The sequence below is a fragment of the Solanum lycopersicum genome, chromosome 4, assembly GCF_036512215.1.
Source record: "Solanum lycopersicum chromosome 4, SLM_r2.1".
In the NCBI taxonomy this organism is placed as follows: domain Eukaryota; kingdom Viridiplantae; phylum Streptophyta; class Magnoliopsida; order Solanales; family Solanaceae; genus Solanum; species Solanum lycopersicum.
The window spans coordinates 25,421,898-25,442,145 of NC_090803.1; positions in this window are offsets into that span (position 1 = coordinate 25,421,898).

The window sequence follows — 20,248 nt, forward strand, 5'->3', positions numbered from 1 at the left end:
AATTTCCTAAGGAGAACCGAGAGTATTTTTTTTGTTTTTCTTACGTTTGTTAACTGTTTTTCACTCGTGGGTTTCAACTGGATAAACGTGAGTATAAGTCTTAGGAACTGAATATTGACTAATTCAACTTAGTATAATTAACTTTATTATATAAATCAATTATCTAATTACCAAACGCCCCTCCTAAATTGACTAAAAATAGTAGAGAATTTGACTTAGCCAAATTCTGAAAATTTTCTAAGAGTCTTGGGTTTGACCATGAATTTAAATTAATTAGTTAAGTTGCTAATTTAAATAATTAAGTTACTTAGGGTAATTAATAAAGTACCCCTAAGTAACTAGAACCATAACTAACCCCTTTAAACCATCCTAGGTTAGGTACTAGGATGTTTCTTTAGTTAGCTACTCGACTAGTGTCACCCAGTTAGGTCTTTGGATTTCGGACACACTAGTTAGTTCATTTTAGTTAGTCCTAGGTTAGTTATAAAGTTAGTTAAGTCATTTGGAGTCTAGTATTGGTTAGGAATCTTGGACCCATATGGCTTGACCCGACGCGTGCCTGTCCCCTAACCGAATCGTTTGGGCTTGGTCGCTTGGTCTCTCAGACGGTAACACATGTGCTTGCACATGTGTTGTCGTGCACTTTCCTAACCATTCACTCTGTAGTTGCACTTGGAAAGTTCTTCTTGTCCCAAGGATCCTCACTATGTCCTTCTGCACTGCTTAATCTACATGATCATTTTAAATAATCATGTGCTATGGTACCTAGGCTTGACACATGGATTCCTCGTACCTAATCTGTGTCAGCTATGAAATCAAAATTTTTATCTAAGGTTCTTCATTGCAGGTAAAATATGATACGCTCAAACTTACTTCTCAAATAAGAAGTAAAGCGCTCGTGTCAAGTAAATGACCCTACTAGTGAGGTTGATATCATTCCCACGAGGAAAATAGTTTAGACTTAACTTCAATCTATTATTACTATTGTTCAGTCAATTACTTCCTTGGAAAGAAAAAATGATAAAAGGGGGGGGGTTCTATTTCTAAATAAATGAAATAACTAGCGAAATTAAATGAGACAACTAACGACTTCAAATGTTGGAGTCTAATAAATTAGTAAAGGTAACTAGGGTTTACGTGTTCCCCACGTGTTCATAACTTTGATAATTCTAACTATAACAATTATTTCCTAGTATCTTGCATGCAAAGTGATAAGTTATGTATTTCTAAATCCTTGGTCCGACATTTAGAAAATTTCATTCCGCACCTTGGTCCGGCTACGTGAGTTGCTATACTAACCCTTACCTTTACCTCATATTAAGAATCACATTCGATATTTGACTGAGTTATTAACTCGTACCAATCAATACTAGCCTATTAGATAGTATACACTAAATCTATGTTGATAATTCTTTTCCTAATATCTACTTCCTTTGTCCGGCAAGTAGCATTAAGGCGAGTTCTAACATTGGCCATCCGATAAAAAGACTTTTAAGTGAAAGAATTATCAATACATGCAAGACAATATTCTAGAATTGTTATTTTAGTTAGGTCTTACCTCATTATTCGCCTATGGTTCCCACAACCCTAGTTATGAAGTTTAGTATGATATAAGAATTCATGCACTTACTTCAATGAGAAAGAGTAAAATCCAGAAGTCCACCTGATTAATCAACCAAAATCACCAACAATCAATTGCCAAAATTAATTGAAGATTAAAGATTCTTCAAAAGTGTAATAGTAATAACCAAAAGTCTAACAAAGAGTCTAAAAATATTCAAGAGTCTAACCTCAAAAATGAGGGTTTTCAAACTATTTATAAAAAAATAAAAACCTAATTATATATGGACTCTATTTGCTGGAATTTTGTCAAAATGCGGCTGGATCGATGGACCTCGCGACGGATCGTCGTGGTCACGACGGACCGTCATGGACTCCTTCATCCCATACTTGTGCAATTTCTTCTGCTGCTCTCTTCATTACCCTCGATGGTAGGTATGACGGATCATCACAGGCACAGTGGTCCTTCGAGGGTCTCCGTTCCAAAACACTTGAACTCTTGGAATTTGGGTACTGGGACTACTTCTCTCATCCTCATGACGAACCAGCAGGATGAACCATCATGGCTACGACGGTCCGTCACGCACTTCCTAGCCCCACGCTTGGTCAGACTTTCCCATATTCCTTCAACAACTTCACTACGATGCCACCCACGGACCATCACAGGCACGAGGGACCATCACAAGCTCCGTAGGTGGTACTTTTGTGTATTTCTTGCTCAAAAACCACTACATTCATCTTTTCGACAGATTTTCTGCAAATAAAGAGAAACTTATATAAAAATTAGCACAAAAAGGCTTTTGGACACACTAAACTTAAGGAAAAAGAATTAATAATACCGTGAAACCACGATATATCAACACCCTCAAATTAAATTCATTGTTTGTCCTCAAGCGACGCACTATGACTCAATACAAAATCTTTGTACATTAGTATCCCTGTTTTATCCTTCGCAATCATTTGGCTATCAATCCCGATCAATATCATCATACTTATGCATGCTATCACTATTAGGCTTGAATCATGTGGAATCAGACCATGACACAGACTCACCATGCACTAACACCTATCCTCTTCAATTTCTCACTGAGGTGCTAATATTTCCGGTACTGCAACTAGTGTCCTCACTTCAAAACAAAATCCTCATTTTTTCACACAGTGATTTCAGTTTGAGTATAAGGATTAATTTTCAACAGTCACACTCAGAACAAATTCACGCTCATTCATACATATTGCCATAAGCTTGCCCTTATTTTCATTGCTTTAAGTTCGTTATACAACTCTTAAAAAATTGATAGGACTTTCTTAGCTTGTAAGATATGCTCAGGGTCAGGTAGGGTATATTTAGGTATACTTTAGTGACTTTTTACCTCCTTGACATATCGGCTAAACATACCATTTTCTATTATTTTATTTTTCCCAGTTTCTCATATTCTTTCACCATGCTATTTTCCCTTTTTTCTTCATTTGTGTAAGCGACTCTCTTCTTTTCTTGCTTTTATTTCTTGTATATATTTTTTCTTTACTTTTGTTTCAACTAATTCTTGAGTCACTTTACTTTTGTTCTTTCTCTGTCTTTGTTCTTTTAACCCCACTTTTCAGAGCATTCCTCATAATAGCCACCCTCAACTCATGGCTTTGCCATGAGTCAAAGTACAGAATACCCAAAGTTGGGTCAGAGCCATAAAAAGGGTTGTTTACTGCATTAGCCATGCTCAACTTATGCTTTTGGCATAAGCTGAGGTGCACTTGTCCAAGGAGGGACCAGGGCCAACATATTATTCTCAAAAAAGATCTGTTAGGGTGAAAAAGAAAGGTCTAGTTTAAGCTCAAATCATTTGGATCAAAGAAGGATAAATTTCATTTGGTTTTCTTTTATTTAGGCTAAAAATGGGTTAGATTGAATAAGGGCCTATGATCCTTTTCTAATTGTCTATTACAACTTACTTTTAGCAGGACTAGCCAGGCAAGTTCTAGCTCAGTACAAATAGTGGACTATCCAAATCTTCCTCACACTCAGTTGACATGTCATTAATCTACAAAATTATCAAACACCGAGTTTGAATTTTAGACTTAGGGCCATGCAGTGGTGTACCTCTATGTCATGCTTAGAGCCACACATTTATCAATTACTATGCCTAGTCATGCATCATTTTCTATTTTATCAGGATATTATTTTAGCCATCATGCTTAAGAAATAAACTACGTACACAAGATATAGACATGCCGGTTCAACAGAATAAGTAATCAGTCTCTTGGGGAAAATTAACACAGGCAAGAAAACCCCAAAAGAGGATAGTGAATTGGGCTACTAAGACTTCACCCTAGAACTCACTTTCCATTTACCCCACCCCCAACAAAAAAGACATGCAATTGTACCCAATGCATAAAAAAATTGAAATACAAGAGTGGTAGGTGAAGCAAACTTGGGGCGCAAAGCACCGACGATCAGCAAGCTGGTGGGTCTGGTTCCTCGAAACCCACTACTTTTGTAATCTGGACACCCTCAGTAGTGTCCTCAGCATCAACAACACTCTCAGCAGTGCCTCCCGCTATATCCACATTTCTGGATCTAGACGCCCCAGTAGCTAACTCTATTGCTCTAATTTGACGCCCTCCTCATCAGCAAGTGAGGCTCTCCTCGTAGCCTTCATCTCATGGCGCTCCTTCTTCCGTTCTCGAGCTTCATCCTCCTCTCGACCCCTACGCCTTTTAGCATGCTCTTAAGGGGGAGGTGGTGGAATCTCTGAAGTGGCAAATAGGGCCGCAATCACCGTGTCTTGAGTAGGCTCCGTAGAAGGGGCCTCAAACTCAGGCACCCTAGCCTCTAAGATCATGTCGATGTCTGTGCGAAGACTGTTGACCGCAGCCTGAAGGATTGACACATCCACCTGAGGGTATGGTGGGGCTAACACCCGCAACTCAAAAGCGTCCAAGTGGTGATGAACCTCAACGATCTTTCGCTCTGTGTGCTGGACCATTCTCTGCTCCAAGCGCTCTTCTGCCTCAGCAATAGACTTCTGCATCCAAGGCTGGATGTGATGCAGAAGTGTAGCCATCTGTGCCCTAATTTCTGGATTCTAGCAAGAAGGGCCAGAGTGGGAAAGGGGATCAACTAGAGGAGCTCGGGGCAGTGCTACTACCCAGGATAGACTCAACCGGGGTAGTGTTAGTGGAAGACGCCTGTGTAGCCGTGCGGGCCTGTGCTACCGTATCATCTAGATTGTCACCAAGTGAAGCCAACTCTGGATGGGGCCCTCTGCGTGGAGCCAACTCCTTGGCCTCATCCCTGATGAGGCCGATATCAATAGTGCTCAGCAGGGTCTTAAGCTGATCAACATGCCATTTAGGCACACCTGCGGACCTGCATAGAAAAAATATCATGCACGGGAAAGGGTAGTTAGTTGTGACCTTAAAAGACCTCTCGTGCATGACTGCCTGTAGAAGCCAAGCAAAATACACCTCAAACCCCGCTATCATCGCAGCCATCAGTACTGCTCGATCCTATGTGACTATATTATAAGCGGCTATGGGGGAAAGGCAGTGCGGACAATCAACCACTAAAACTTTGCCATGAAGGCCAGGTTAGCCTTCTTGATGGCTCCATTCGGGTCGGTCACCCAGTCAGCACCCTCTCCATCAATGGAAAAATCTAGGGTCATCCATCTCTTGGTGGTCTCTCTCAGCGATGGCTCACGCAGGAATTGGCCATCTTTGACAATCTGCTATCGGTAGTCAAACTCGGCGTTGAGAGGGGTCCGGTTGGCATCAACATTCTCGCCGTATAGATACCAGCGGATGGCAGGCAGGGAGATATCAACCTAAATGCCACATACTCGGACCTGCTCCAGTGGGGCCTATTTGTCGGGGGCAGCCCGCCTATCAATTTGTGATCTGAGAGTCGCTACATAGGAGGTGTAGAACTCTCGAACAAACTCTTCACTATAACGTCCCAACGGATGCGCTGTTCACTCCAGTCGATATCTGGTGAAGAGATTGTTGATCTCTGGCATCATCGGGAGACTTCCCGTAAGGACCCGCTGCTCCAATGTAAGTGTCCGAGTCATGACTCTTTTGTCATTCAAGAACTATGTATCAGAATAGACTTGATACTGCCCGTCGACACACCATCGGTTGGGTGGTCGGTAACAGGGGTGAGAGCACGAGCTGGTGAACCAGGTGTGGATTCTGAACTAGCGGCCTCATCAGACGAGGCAGACTCTGCAGCGGAGGCGGGTGCGGGAACCTCAGCAGATCCGGATGATTCCTCCGACAACAAAACTCCTAAGGAGACAGACGCTCCATCTTCACTAGTAGCTGACGCAGAAGGTGTGCCGGTCAGTGTGCGCTCCTCATCAGACTGAGAGGCAGTGACAACGCCGGACGCCACATTTTTGGGTGTGGCTCTAGGATCACATGCTGCTCGGGATTGGGTGGAAGTGCCTGGGGACACGTACTCGAGGTCATGCTCATCATTAGAGCCAATGACAAGGCGGGCAGACGGGGCAACAAACTTTGATCGCCCACACAGGTAGACTCAATCTTGTTTTGGTGCCATAATACATAATATCTGTAATGAATGAATATTAGTATTAAAAGGAGAAGACAAGACTAGCAAAACCACACAAAATCAACAAAACAGTTAAGATGTAATTATTTCTATAGTAACAGTGAAACACGATGCGCCAGGTGACGGCTCGTCGTGAGTATGACGGACCATCATGGGGTCCATCGTGTCTTACTTAGACTTTGTTTATATAGAGAAACCTGAAGGAGAGTCTTTAACAAGTATGATGGTATATGCAGGACGGGCTATCACAGGTACGATGGTCCGTCGTTGGTGTCCGTCTGAGGACTCTTCAAAAAATATGGAGACCCTGAGGAGAGGGGTCTCTGACCATCATAATGGGCATGCAGGACGGACCGTCGGGGGTATGACGGTCGTTCATAGTTGTCAGTAAGAAGACACTTAGAAAAAGTATGGAGACCCTTAAGAGAGGGGTCTCTGACCGTCATAACGGTTATGCAAGACGGACCGTCCTGGGTATAATGGTCTATCATAAATGTCCGTTTGAGGGAACTTAGAAAAATAGAGAGAGACCCTTAGGAACAGGGTCTCTGACAACCAAAACGGTTGTGCAGGACAGACCGTCATGGGAATGATTGTCCGTCGCTTGTATCCGTTGGAGGACACTTAGAAAAAGTGAGAGACCCTTAGGAATAGGGTCTCTGACAACCAGAACGGTTGTGCAGGACGAACCGTTGTGGGAACGACAATCCGTCGCATGTGGCCGTTGGTGGACACTGGGAGAAAATTGGACAGTGGGGTGTTAGTGCTGTTGGAATGGGCCCAATGACGGTCCGTTGTGGGTACGACGGTCCGTCATCGGGGTCTCGTTCTGTAACTCAGTGACAGATCTGGGGATGCCCCATTCATCCCCTATGACCCAAATTTAATTGGCAGTGTTTTAACCTACTTTTGTCTAACCCAAATACCTAGTAAACTAGCAATGGTAAAGCACCTATTTCTAGAGTTTTAACACGGCAATTTCCAGGAATTTCAACCTAGGTCAGACAGAATTTTATTAAAGAATGAACCTATCAAGAAGAAATAAGCTAATTCTTATTGATAAACAAACATGCAATATAAATGAGTAGAAATTACAGACACATACTTGAGTATTTGAGAAAAACAAGAGAGAAAGGTACTTGGTGATCAAGTAGAGACCCACAACAGCAGGTCTGACTAGTAGATGATGAATTTTAGGAATTTCGAGAAAATGATCGGTTCTAAGAGAGGGGTTATGATCTTTGGAAGTTGAAAAACGAGACAATTGGGAGAAAGAGTGAAGGAATGGGGTGAAATGAAAGGTGGGGGTTTTAAATGTTGAATTTTAAAAAAAATCCCCAAACGGGTCGGGTCGGGTACGCTTCATTAAATTATGTGACGAGTCTCCGACAATGGTCCGTCGCAATTGTGACGATCCGTCATTAATTCCATCGCGTGCTCCCTAGTTTGAAAACAACAGAAAAATGTACCTGGCGCGAAGGATTCATGTGACGGCCTATCACAGGCATAACGGTCCTTTGATATATCTGTTAGTAACTGCTGCAGAGTGATTTTCTGCAGAATTTCCTGGTTATGTGCCTGCAAATTTAAAACTCATTAGTAGAAAATGCTACCATTACTAGAAATAAAAACTATAAGTATTGGGTTGCCTCCCAACAAGCGCCTGATTTAACGTCGCAGCACGATTGAGGACACTTGATTACTCAGCCTTCATCAAGATGGTATGCCTCTATCACTTCATTCACCGATGCAGTATGCCCAAAATAGAGTTTAATTCGTTCCCTATTTAGCTTAAACCGCACTCCCTCTTTGGTTTTTAACTCAAGTGATCCATGAGGGAATACTTGGGTAATCAAGTAAGGGCCAGTCCGTTCGGAATTGAGCTTGCCCGAAAGCCAGTGCAACCTTAAACTGTCTAACAGCACCAAATCCCCAAACATAAACTCTCGTTTTTCACTTTTTAGAGCATTATCCTTTTTCATCTTTTCTTTGTGGGATAAAACAGATACCAATTGGAGCTCACCACTCTGTCTCATGGACCTAAAAATGTTGAAGATCACTTCTTCATTGTTCAACCAAAATTTCATCTTCCCCTTTTCCATATCAATTAAGGCTCTACCCATAGCAAGGAATGGCCTCCCAAGAATAATAGGCACTTCAAAATCGACTTCACAATAAAGAATAGCAAAATATGCCAGAAATATGAACAACTCCACTTTTACTAGCACATCGTTGAGTATCCCTATAGGCCTTTTAACTATTCTTCAACATTGTTATAAAACGCCGACATTTACCATCCTCGGTCTTTTTCATCAATCTCTTAGGAAAGGGCGGTGGTGGTCTAGGCATGGGAATTACTTTTATAGGGACATCTGCATCTTTTCACGTTCTATCTTCTGCTTCACCACTACCCTCTACCACCTTATCATTATCCTTTCTCTCCTTTTCCTCATTAGACGGCATAGGTGGGTCAATGGTTTACTTACCACCCTGAGTCATGATTTCCATACAGTGTGCATCATTTTTCAGATTTTGGATAGTGTTGCTAGGAATAGTGTCCGGTGTCCATGTGTTCATAGTCGTAGATAATTGGGCCAACTCAACTCGATCTACTTAATTGATATTGCATGTGTGTTGTCTTTTTGTCCAATATCCGCTAAATCACTCCTTAACTCTTTAATGTGCTCATCACTAGCATCGAACCTCCTCATCGTTTTGTGCAACATATCCTCAACTAGCACCATACTATCTCCACAATCCCTAGGAGTAACATCACGATTTTGAGAAGGACATAAGGCCTATTCCTATCATTTATGTTACCGTATTTACCCTCGTTGAAGTTGTTGTTGTTGTTGTAGTTTCCATCTCGATCATAATGACCATCACGATTATAGCTACCATAGTTTTGACCTTGGTTCCCTTAACCTTGGCGCCAATTCTCCTGATTAGAGCTTTGGGCACTCGGTTGGAAACCCCCCGTCTACTCATTTACTGCATAGGAATCCTCCGCATAATAACATTCATCATTAGGTGGTGGTGGTTTAGACAAGTAGTTAAATGCATTTATCTTTTCTGGACCCCTAGTGATATGTTTTAGTACCAACCCAAGCTCAGTTCTCATTTGAGCCATTTCTTCACGAATCTCATCTGTGGCTGGGTTGTGAGTGGACTGCACTGCAAAGGTATTTCTCCTGGTATCTGACTTCCTAGCACTCCAAGCTTTATTGTTCAGGGAGATATTCTCTAATTTTTCCGCAATCTCAGCATAAGGACACTCCCTATAAGATCCACCTGCTGTAGTGTCCAACACCGCTTTATTATTATCATCCTGTCCTCGATAGAAGTATTCGTTCACTAACACATCATCTATACGGTGATTTGGGACACTTCTAAAGAACGAGGTGAATCTATCATAAGAACTACTAACTAAATCTCCTGGTAGTGTCACAAAGTTGTTCACTCTGTCTTTGTGGTTTAGTTTCTTGGAGACCGGGTAGTAGCGTGCTAAGAAAACGTCCCTTAGTTGGTTCCAAGTGAAATTGAGTTGTAAGGGAGCTCAGTGAACCATATAGCAGCCTCTCCTGTCAGTGAGAGAGGAAACAATCTTAACCCTATTATATCCAAGTCCAAGTCAGGCCTCCCTACACAACTTTTACACACTGCCTAACCTTAGCTATATGGGCATGTGGATCCTCAGAAGGTAGCCCTGAAAACAAACCTCTGGTAGTGAGCATTTGCATCAGGCTACTAGTTACCACAAATGTGTGGTCTGGTGGTAGAGGAGGCAAGACAAGTAGACCATCAGAGTCTACTATATTGTCATAGCCTCTGTAGTATTCTTTGGGCCGTGGAGCGGGATTTTGTCCCCTCTGTTGGTGTTCACCCACAACATCGGGTAACAATTGACAATGAACATCTACCAGAGCTGGGATGTTCTGGTTTGGATCATCATCATTAATTCCCAACTTTCGATTCATGTTGTGCAGTGTACACTCTTTTTCGTGATCGTAGAGAAACAAGGGTTCTCTTCCTCTCCATATATTTGGCATACAAAGAGGATGGTTCTGCAAGAATTAAAAACAATAAAACAAAGTAAAAGTAAAAAATTATCAACTAAACTACAGTAACAAGTTTAAGTTACTCTAAAAGCTACTTTCCCCAGCTGCAGCGCCAAAATTTGATACGCTCAAACTTACTTCTCAAATAAGAAGTAAAGCGGTCGTGTCAAGAAAATAACCTAACTAGTGAGGTTGGGATTGTTCCCACGAGGAAAATAGTTTAGACTTACCTTCAATCTATTATTACTATTGTTCAGTCAATTAATTCCTTGGAAAGCAAAAATGATAAAACGGGGGTTTTCTATTTCTAAATAAATGAAAATAACTACCAAAATTAAAAGAGACAACTAACGGCTTCAAATTTTGGAGTTTAATCAATTAATAAAGGTAAGTAGGGTTTACGTGTTCCCCACAGGTTCATAACTTGATAATTCTAACTATAACAATTCTTTCCTACTATCTTGCATGCAAAGTGATAAGTTATGTATTTCTAAATCCTTGGTCCAACATCTAGAAACTTTCACTCCGCACCTTGGTCCGGCTATGTGTGTTGCTATACTAACCCTTACCTTTACCTCATATGAAGCATCACATTCGATATTTGACTAAGTTATTACCTCGTACCAATCAATACTAGCCTATTAGATAGTATACACTAAATCTATATTGATAATTCTTTTCTTATTATTTACTTCCTTTGTCCGGCAAGTAGCATTAAGGCGAGTTCTAACGTTGGCCATCTGTTATAAAGACTTTTAAGCGAAAGAATTATCAATACATGCAAGACAATATTCTAGAATGTTATTTTAGTTAGGTTTTACCTCATTATACGCCTATGGTTTCCACAACCCCAGTTATGGAGTTTAGTTACCCATATTCATAATCACCATATTCAAATATATGATATAAGAATTCATGCATTTACTTCAATGAGAAAGAGTAAAATACAGAAGTTCACTTGATTAATAAACAAAAATCACCAACAATCAATTGCTAAAATTAATTAAAGATTAAAGATTCTTCAAAAGTGTAATAGTAATCACCAAAAGTCGAACAAAGAGTCTAAAAGTATTCTAGAGTCTAACCTCAAAAACGAGGTTTTTAGAACTATTTATAAAAAACTAAAAACCTTATTATATAAGGACTCTATTTGCTGGAAATCTGTCAAAACGGGGCTGGATCGACGGACCTTATGAAGGATCGTCGTGGTCACGACGGACCGTCATGGACTCCGTCGTCCCATACTTTTCAAATTCTTCTGCTGCTCTCTTCTTTATCCTCAATGGCAGGTATGACAGACCTTTCCAACCATGATGATCCGTCAAGGGTCTCCATTCCATAACACTTAAACTTCATGGAATTTTTGTAATGGACTACTTCTTTGATAATCACGACGAACCAGCAGGATGGACCGTCATGGCTACGACGGTCCGTCACATACTTGGTAGACCCACACTTGGTCAGACTTCCCTATCTTACTTCAACATCTTCACTACGATGCCACCTACGAACCATCACAGGCACGACGGACCGTCACAAGCTTCGTAGGTTGTACATTTCTGTATTTCTTGCTCAAAAACATTGCATTCATCTTTTAGACAGATTTCCTACAAATAAAGAGAAAATTATATAAAAATTAGCACAAAAAGACTTTTGGACACACTAAACTTAAGGAAAAGTATTAAAAATACCGTGAAACCACGGTGTATCATAATTACTAAACAGGTTTGGATTGTGGAGCATTAAAACATCAAAGTGTATTTTAAGTTTCTTGTTAGTACATAGAAATTGACTAACACCCTTAAGCCAATATTCTCTAACATGCCCAATATTACTCAATATTGGGCATTGGGATGCCTATGTACCCCAATACATATTCTTAAAACCTAATAGACTCTTCACTACAAAAGTACATTTTCTAGAATTTTACAACTTTATTGATTAGGTCAAGAAATTCTTTGGACTGATACAAGTGTTTAGAAATGATAAGGCAGAGTTGTCTTCCTACCAACTCAATGCTATAGGTTCACACAGTGGAAAGAAAACAGGGGTGATAATACAACTCCTATAACTTAAGACTGTCTTATTGGATCTTTTCTTGACAAGCTCTTTCCAAGAGAGTTTGAAAGGCTAAAGCTCATGAATTCATGAATTTGAGGCAAGGTTCTATGTAACTTCACGAGTGAGGACTTAAGTTCACCTAGATGTCTAGGTATGCTCCACACATGGTTGCTAATTCGAGGGCACATATGAGTAAGTTCCTATTTGGGGGTATCTGACTTGGTGAAGATAAAGTGTAGAAATGCTATATTGTTGGATGATATGAACATCTCTAGGCTCATCACTTATGCTCAGTTGGTTGAGGGAAATAAGCTAAGAAATATGCTTAGGAAAACAAGAACGCTAGTAAATGGAACTATGAGTACTCTCTGAAGAAATCAAGTGGTGGAAATCGCTCATAATTTCAGCAAAAATCTTTAGATCTAACACCATCATCAGCTAAGGCATCAGTCTCTAAGCACTAGGGGAGTGTTTTAGGATATAGAGCCTAAACAACTTGTCCAAAATATGGTAAGAACCATCCGGGCGAGTGTCTTACACGGAAATAAGTCTGCCATATGTTTAAATAATTGCCCGTATCCTAAACAAGGATAGGGAGGTAACACTAATAGGGCTCAGTATACACCTCGGACAGCACCACTAGGTCGCCCAACTAATCAGGGTGCTTTATCTGGTACAGGCGGAGGCCGTCTCCAAAATAAGTTAGATTTTCTTCATGTTCCCTAGGATCTGGTAGATTCTTCAGATATGGTCATCGGTATGTTATGATTCTTTCACTTAGATGTTTATGCTTTGTTATATCTAGGGGCTACTCTTTCCTTTTTCACTCCCTAATAGTAAACTTATATTGTTAGTTGCATTTTTTCAGTAAAAATGTCAAAATGTTGAGATATTCAAAACTTCAATTTTTAAGTCATAGTATTGTTTATACACATTCTAGTGGGGAGTAGGCTTAGATCGAGTGGACTCGGTTTCAATATATCTGTATAATCCCAAAATTACGTGCCCATGTAGGTTTATAAGTCCCTTTTATGGGTATTACATTTTAGTTCCAGTCATGCCTCTATAACCCTAAAAAGGTATATTGGATCTGCTCGATGAGGGATATATATCAGACTCAAAGTTTAGCTCACATTTTTTTATGTTGGTTATTAGTAGGTCCCACTCAGACTTTTATTCATTTGACCAGGTTCTTAATTGTCAGTGTTCACTTTTAGCATCTTATGTACTTGGTCATTGTTTTCAGGTGACTTTAATTAAGTATGTTTAGATTATATCATGTTTTTGTATGCTTTGTTCCGTTATTTTTATTGTTAAGTTTTATCCTATTCTGCATGCTCGATACCTTTGAAGTATTTATACATACTCCGCACAACATCTTCTCGTGATGTAGGTTCAGGTCCTCAACATCCTAATCACGCATACATCTGTTCCCGATCACAAGTTCAACAACTTTAGTAGTATTAATTCTTTGACGGTAATATATATATTTTTTCAATCTTTTACTTTAGTTCTAGTTTTGATTAGAGTTAGTGATGAGTCCACAAATAGGACTCATTTAGGCTACATTTTAATAGAAATAGTGCCCTCTAATGCTAGTTTTATCTCAATAAGTATCAAGTTTCAGCTATTTGAAGTTTCAAGGAAAGTATGGACACTATGGAACGAAAAGAAACAAAAAGGCTAAAAAGAACAAAGAAACTGAAGCATGAGCATCACTAAGTGAACTTGGCATAAGGCCGAAGGGGCATACTTCACCCTTTGTTCAAGCACAATGAACCCTAAGGAAGAGGATCAAATTGGCGGAGAAAGGAGTCGCCAACATGTCGCTGATTAGTTCTGCAAAGCCCGACTATACCACCCAATGATCTAGGACATGAAGATTTTGTAGGCAAACACAAAAGAGATATGAACTAGAATATGGGCAAGTCACCGAGTCATTCACCCAACTCGACCAACCTTACTGAACAGTTCATCGCAACACAAAATCTAAAAGCTATAAATACTAGTTTTAGGTGTTAAGTAAAAGTGTCTGAACATTATTCTAGTTTTAGACTTTAAACTTTATTTCTTCATATTTACTCTCATGTTTGGAGAGGGTTTTTGGAAGACATTGAAGAAGTGAAGAATTCATCTTCCCCAACTTGAAAGTGGGTCTTATTACTTCTTCTTCCTTTGATTAAATCAAGACTTATTTCTCTATACCCATTTTGTTTCAACATCATTAAAGGTATAATTTCTTATTTCTTGATGTGTGGATAAAACTCCCCATTATTGGGGTGTGATTTAGCATAAATGAGTTAATATTATTGTTGGATGTTACTTGTTGATAGCTTAGATGTAGTTTAATGGTTATTTCATCTAGTGGATGTGGTTTAATCTAATGGATTTCAAGTTGCAAATACAAGTTCACCCATGTGTTTTTTGCCTGCTGGAGAGAGAGCTTGCGAAAACTAGACGGTAAGATAGATGGTCTAAGGAGTGGGTCGACATGAAATTCAGCCCAAGAGGGTGAGCCCTAGTCCTATATCCTAACACTCAGCTCAATAGAGTGAGTGAGCTAAGGCATAGGCCGGACTTCATGCATCAAATTGGTGTTTTTGAGGAATCTATTTGAAATAAACTAAGTTACTCAAAAGAGAACTTATTTTCACTTAAAGCTTAGCCTAGTCACTATTTCTCTATTAATTCTCTATCGAAAGCATGTACCTAATAAGATATATTAACTTGTGTTGCGGTCACATCCCAAGATTTCCCCCTCATACTTGATTTTTCCTTAATAATACTATTTTTACTATACTTCTGAAAACCCCCTAATTTGATATTTGAGACTTTCGAGTCAGCACCTTTAATTTATATAGTTTTTATTTGTAAATCCTTTTTACCTATGACTAATTATAATGGAATTCTAATTAATTACATATTTTTGAAATTTCTTCCTTGAGACACGCCCCGAACCTTGGTTGGGTTACTATATTATCGATCATTGTCGAAACTCGAGTAAACTGAATCCAGGACAGTGGAGGGGATCTAACTAGCTTACTACTAATATACTTCTTCCACCACTTCTTGGAAGAGCCAGTCATCTAAAACACTGTGTAGTAAACTCTCTATAAGACTCCATTAATCCAAGATTTCTTTACCTCTCATGACAACTAACTATAAATTCATAAGCATCCTCACTTAAGTCACTAGTATAAGTCGGAGGATTCATTAGTCCAAACCTCCCTAACATCTTTTGTTCATCAACGGTCATGGAAGGACTGTTTGCCATGTTTGATGCAATACCTTGATATTCCCCATACTATCTAGACGCAGAGCTATAGCAACAACTAACTAAGTCCTGAGAGTCTAAGGATCTTGAGCAACTATCGAATCTGGAATCTGACCTGTAACACAGTTTTGTGAGCCATTAGAAGTTACAAGCAAAGTTTCTACCTGAGCTATCCCTTCCAGGAGTCATAACATGTGAGCCAAGGTATCTTGAAGCACTTGGGTTGCAACAATATTGGTTGGAGCATGAGTTGGTCCATCTTCCTCGACAATATCCTGCACATCTTCATGAATAACATCTGCATCAAGAGGTACTGTCTTATCACGACCCTAGGCATCTATTGGCATTTATCCTTCCACAGGTGTTTGTACTCAAATCCAATCTGTAACACAAAGAGTGCAGAAATGTAGTGTGAGTACGAAACCACGTGTACCTAACATATCTCATTGACCAACAACGAATAAGTAGTAACGGGAGTTTATACAATAAAATTAGTTATTAACTTATACATTTCTATAGTATATTTGTCAGTCAAGTTTCATCAAATAGAGGTAATCAAATATCAAGAACATCCCAATTACCAATCAAAAGAACACATAATAATAGAAATGAAGAATTTCATGGAATACAATGCAATTTATACCATGAAATGCTATGTCTAATAATACCCAATACTCTCTCAACCATATATACATGATATCCTCGTAAATATTTTGAGACTTCATGACCCATGGAGGACTCACGAGGTCCATATACCGATACGGACTATCTCCACGTGTCTGTGTGGACGATCTCAATGCACTATCATAAAATCAAATAATTTTTGCACGGACGGTCTCAATGTGCCAAAATTATAATCTTAACATCTCACCATCCCCAGCACAACTGATCTCCACGTGCTCAACTTATACTTAACCTCATGTCAATGCATGTACACAATATGATTTCGCATAAAGGGGATGATGGTTCATGTCAATCAAATCAAATATCAGCATAATACATAACCACCTCAACTAATACAAATATACGGGTTTAAATAAGAAATTCAATCACACAAGGTATTTAATTCAATAATACATAAGCTAATGTCCATATGCTTTGACATTCTCGGATTAATATATGCCTACAATAGTAATACACTTTCCCTTTATAACACTGGTACTCATACTAATATCTGTCACACCATTACTAAGGTGCCCCTTATCTTTCGCCCTTACCCATTGTCTATTCCATTTTTAATCTTTAATTAGGAAAACGTCCTTCAAAAAGTCTAAAAGTCTTAACATGCCTTAAATGTTGAACTCGTGTCACAAATCTTCAAGATTTTTCCTTTCTTTTTTTAAAAGCTTCAGAATGTTCCCAATCTACCAATTATGCAATATTCGTAAGTAAGCGAGTTCAGAGGTACTCAAATTATTATATATCTAAAGTAAACTCCAAAACTCACTCATATCTCCAATCAAGCTCAACTCTTGGTATAATTTATATGTTAAAGATCCTATTTGCTAAATTTCAAGCCTAGTGTTAAGCCTCAACTCCTGTAATATGAAGAATCTAATGATACTAATGGAACACAATACCATCAAAAATTGGTTAGCTATACCCATAAACTTTAAGGACTATTACTACATGATAATTAAATAAATTAACTAAATAAATAGTTTAAAGACAATAATGAATTTTCTGTTATTTAACTCACGAAAAATTTAGTAAAATAATGGCCATAGAATTTGGCAAACTCCATATATGCAAACATGTATGTTTGCAAATGATTTTCCATTTTTCCCCAGTGAATATACCTAATCATTATTACGATTATCCTTGATAAATTATATAAACAATTTCCTCTTCCTATTCTTTTTGAAGAACGTTATCACCTTTCAATTCTTGCAAAATGAAAAATCAACACGTTGCTCCATAATTCATCCCACAAAATCAATCATATTCATTAATTAGTAAATCCATTAACCTTCTTTCCACCTACTCTAACCAACCCATCCCAACAGTACTAACAAAAAGGGGAATCAAATCACTTTTTATTATAAGTAAAATATTATTTTGTTGCTACTACTATAGGTGCGTGACACCACTACATATACAAATTTAGAAATTTTGAAGTGCTTACCAGAAAACAATCGTACCCCAATAGCAATCTGTGCTCTTTTCCCTAAATTTTTTCTTGAGTTTTTAATTTTTTTCTATTTTTTCTGAATAATGACTCAGAAACTATTAAACCCTTTTTACTTAGTTAGTTGCATACATGGGCCAAGTGGTAACTATTAATTATTGATATGACCCACTAATTATTCAAATATAATACTGATTTAACCAAATTTCATTAACTAGATACTCATAGCTATCGAATAGTTAAAAATAACCCTCTAAGTTTTCAAAAAAGTCAAAATAGTCCTAGTTCCTAAAACGACCTAACGGGTCGTGACACCCTTCATCTTGCGAAGAATTCTACCAAAAAAATATTTTATGGCTATTGTGTTTAGCTACGGAAAATTTCATATTTAGATATAATGTGTTTTGTATCATTATTTTTGCATCAATACACTAATGAATAATTTTGTTTTATCTTGAGAGAATCTTTTTATTTAAACCTCAGGTACTAGAGGCTAATAATTTTCTTAGTTAAGGGGACTCTATGCACTGAGTAGCATTAATTATTTCTTACAGATCCTAGCATTGTTTTTAGCGTTAATTATTTCTGCCGATGTTATTAATTGTTGTTTTTGAGTACATGCTTTAAACATTGTTTTTTATGTTTCTAACATGTTATTGTTATTAATATTTTTTGGTGAGAATAAGTATTACTAATTATTGAGTAATATTCACGCAAGCTTTCTCTTCTGAAATTGATGAAGGTACAATAAAAGTTCCTAATGGTCTACATTATCATGTCTTGAAGATAAAAATCAAATTTTGTATGTCATTGAAACAACATAAAGACCTTAAAAAACTTATCTTACCTTGAAGTGCGAAGTGAACCGGTCCCCAAAAATATCAAATAATTAAACTTTCTTAAAGCAATATGATAAATTATAAATCAAATTAAAGATGATTGATTGAAGGATAAATGATAAGACGTGATAATTATACTTTTCTTTAAAATATTAATGTTCGTTACTATGTAATCTTGTATGTAAGATAATATAATGTTTAAATTTTAGTGATTGATAGGTTGTAAGTATTAATTTATGAAGTCTTTGATATTAAATCTCGGGCGAGACGTGAATAATTGTACTAGTATAAAGATAAGGACAAATAACCTATGTACGCACCTGTATTTTTCATAATTTTTGTTATTCCCTACCATTTTAAAATATTACTAAAATCCCTTATTTTACTCGTAAAACCCCAATAGCTGATACATAAATCCACACTTCCAAAACCCATGTTTTCTCTTGCTTATTTCACTCCATCAATATTTTCCTATTTTTCCTCCCACAATCATATCAATTAATTCCTTCCTTACAATTTGAAATTCAAAATTGTTTTCTCTCTCTCTCCGGTCAAATTGAATTCAACACCGAAATAGGTACATTCTCCAACTTTCAATTCACCTTTTTTTTGAATCACCAATCCTCTTAACCAACCTTTCAATCTAACTATCCTCGACCACCCACCACATCGACAAGTTTACCAAGTTTACTTATTATTGTTGGTGGATCTTTCACGGATCTAAATATCTATTCTCCAAAGTGGCCTGCATTTTTTTTGCTTAATCCTAGAGGTAATATATGGTATATTGTGGTCCATCCCCCCCCCCCCCTTAAAATGCTAGTACTAGTGGACTTATTGTGCCAAAGTATTGACAAGGTTTTTATTGTGCATCTAATGGACTACCACAAAGCAACAACAATTGATACATTGTTGATATTGGTCGTGTTTATGAAGATGCGATACTCTTTACAAATTCAACAACAACACGATACATTATATTTTTTGTTGTTATTCGTTTTTTCTAATACATATAGGTTCTGTTTTATTTTCATATCTAAATATGTATATCTCGTGTCTTTTATTATTATCTGATACATAATTATTACAAATTGAATAATCTACCATGTACTAATTGTTGTTATGTATCTGCAGTCTTTAATTTTTTTGTGTCTGTAGACATTACCCAATAAATACACTTGATACATAAATCCTCATATTTTATAGATAAATCATTGTGTATTCATATTAATGATACTTACATGATACATACTATATATCAAATACAACATTTTCAAACTTCATTACGTGTATCATTTACATTCAAATCACTATTGTGTTATGCATCACACAAAAAAAAGTTATTGAAGACAATTAAATATGCAATGTATCTTTTTATTTTATAAACTATGCCGTTTCTCAAATAAAATGAGATACATAAATAGTAGTGTATCATGAACTAATTGTTTTGGCGTGATATACAAATTCAAGTTTATACTAAATAGATATGTAACACCCCATAAATGTTTTCTGAACTAAGACTTAAACCTTTCATCGTAGTGAGTGATATTTTATCAAGATATTAAAAATTTCTCAAGTGTTAAGGTCATTTCACTAGATTTAGCACCAAGAGTTCCAAAAAGAACTAAACTAGAAATAGCAAAATCTGAAATTTGGAGAGTTAAATATGAGTTTTGAGTCAACTCCAAATGATCATAACTTCTAGTATAGGATGAGTTAGGTTTTCTAGAAGATATATTATAAAATATCTTTGAATTA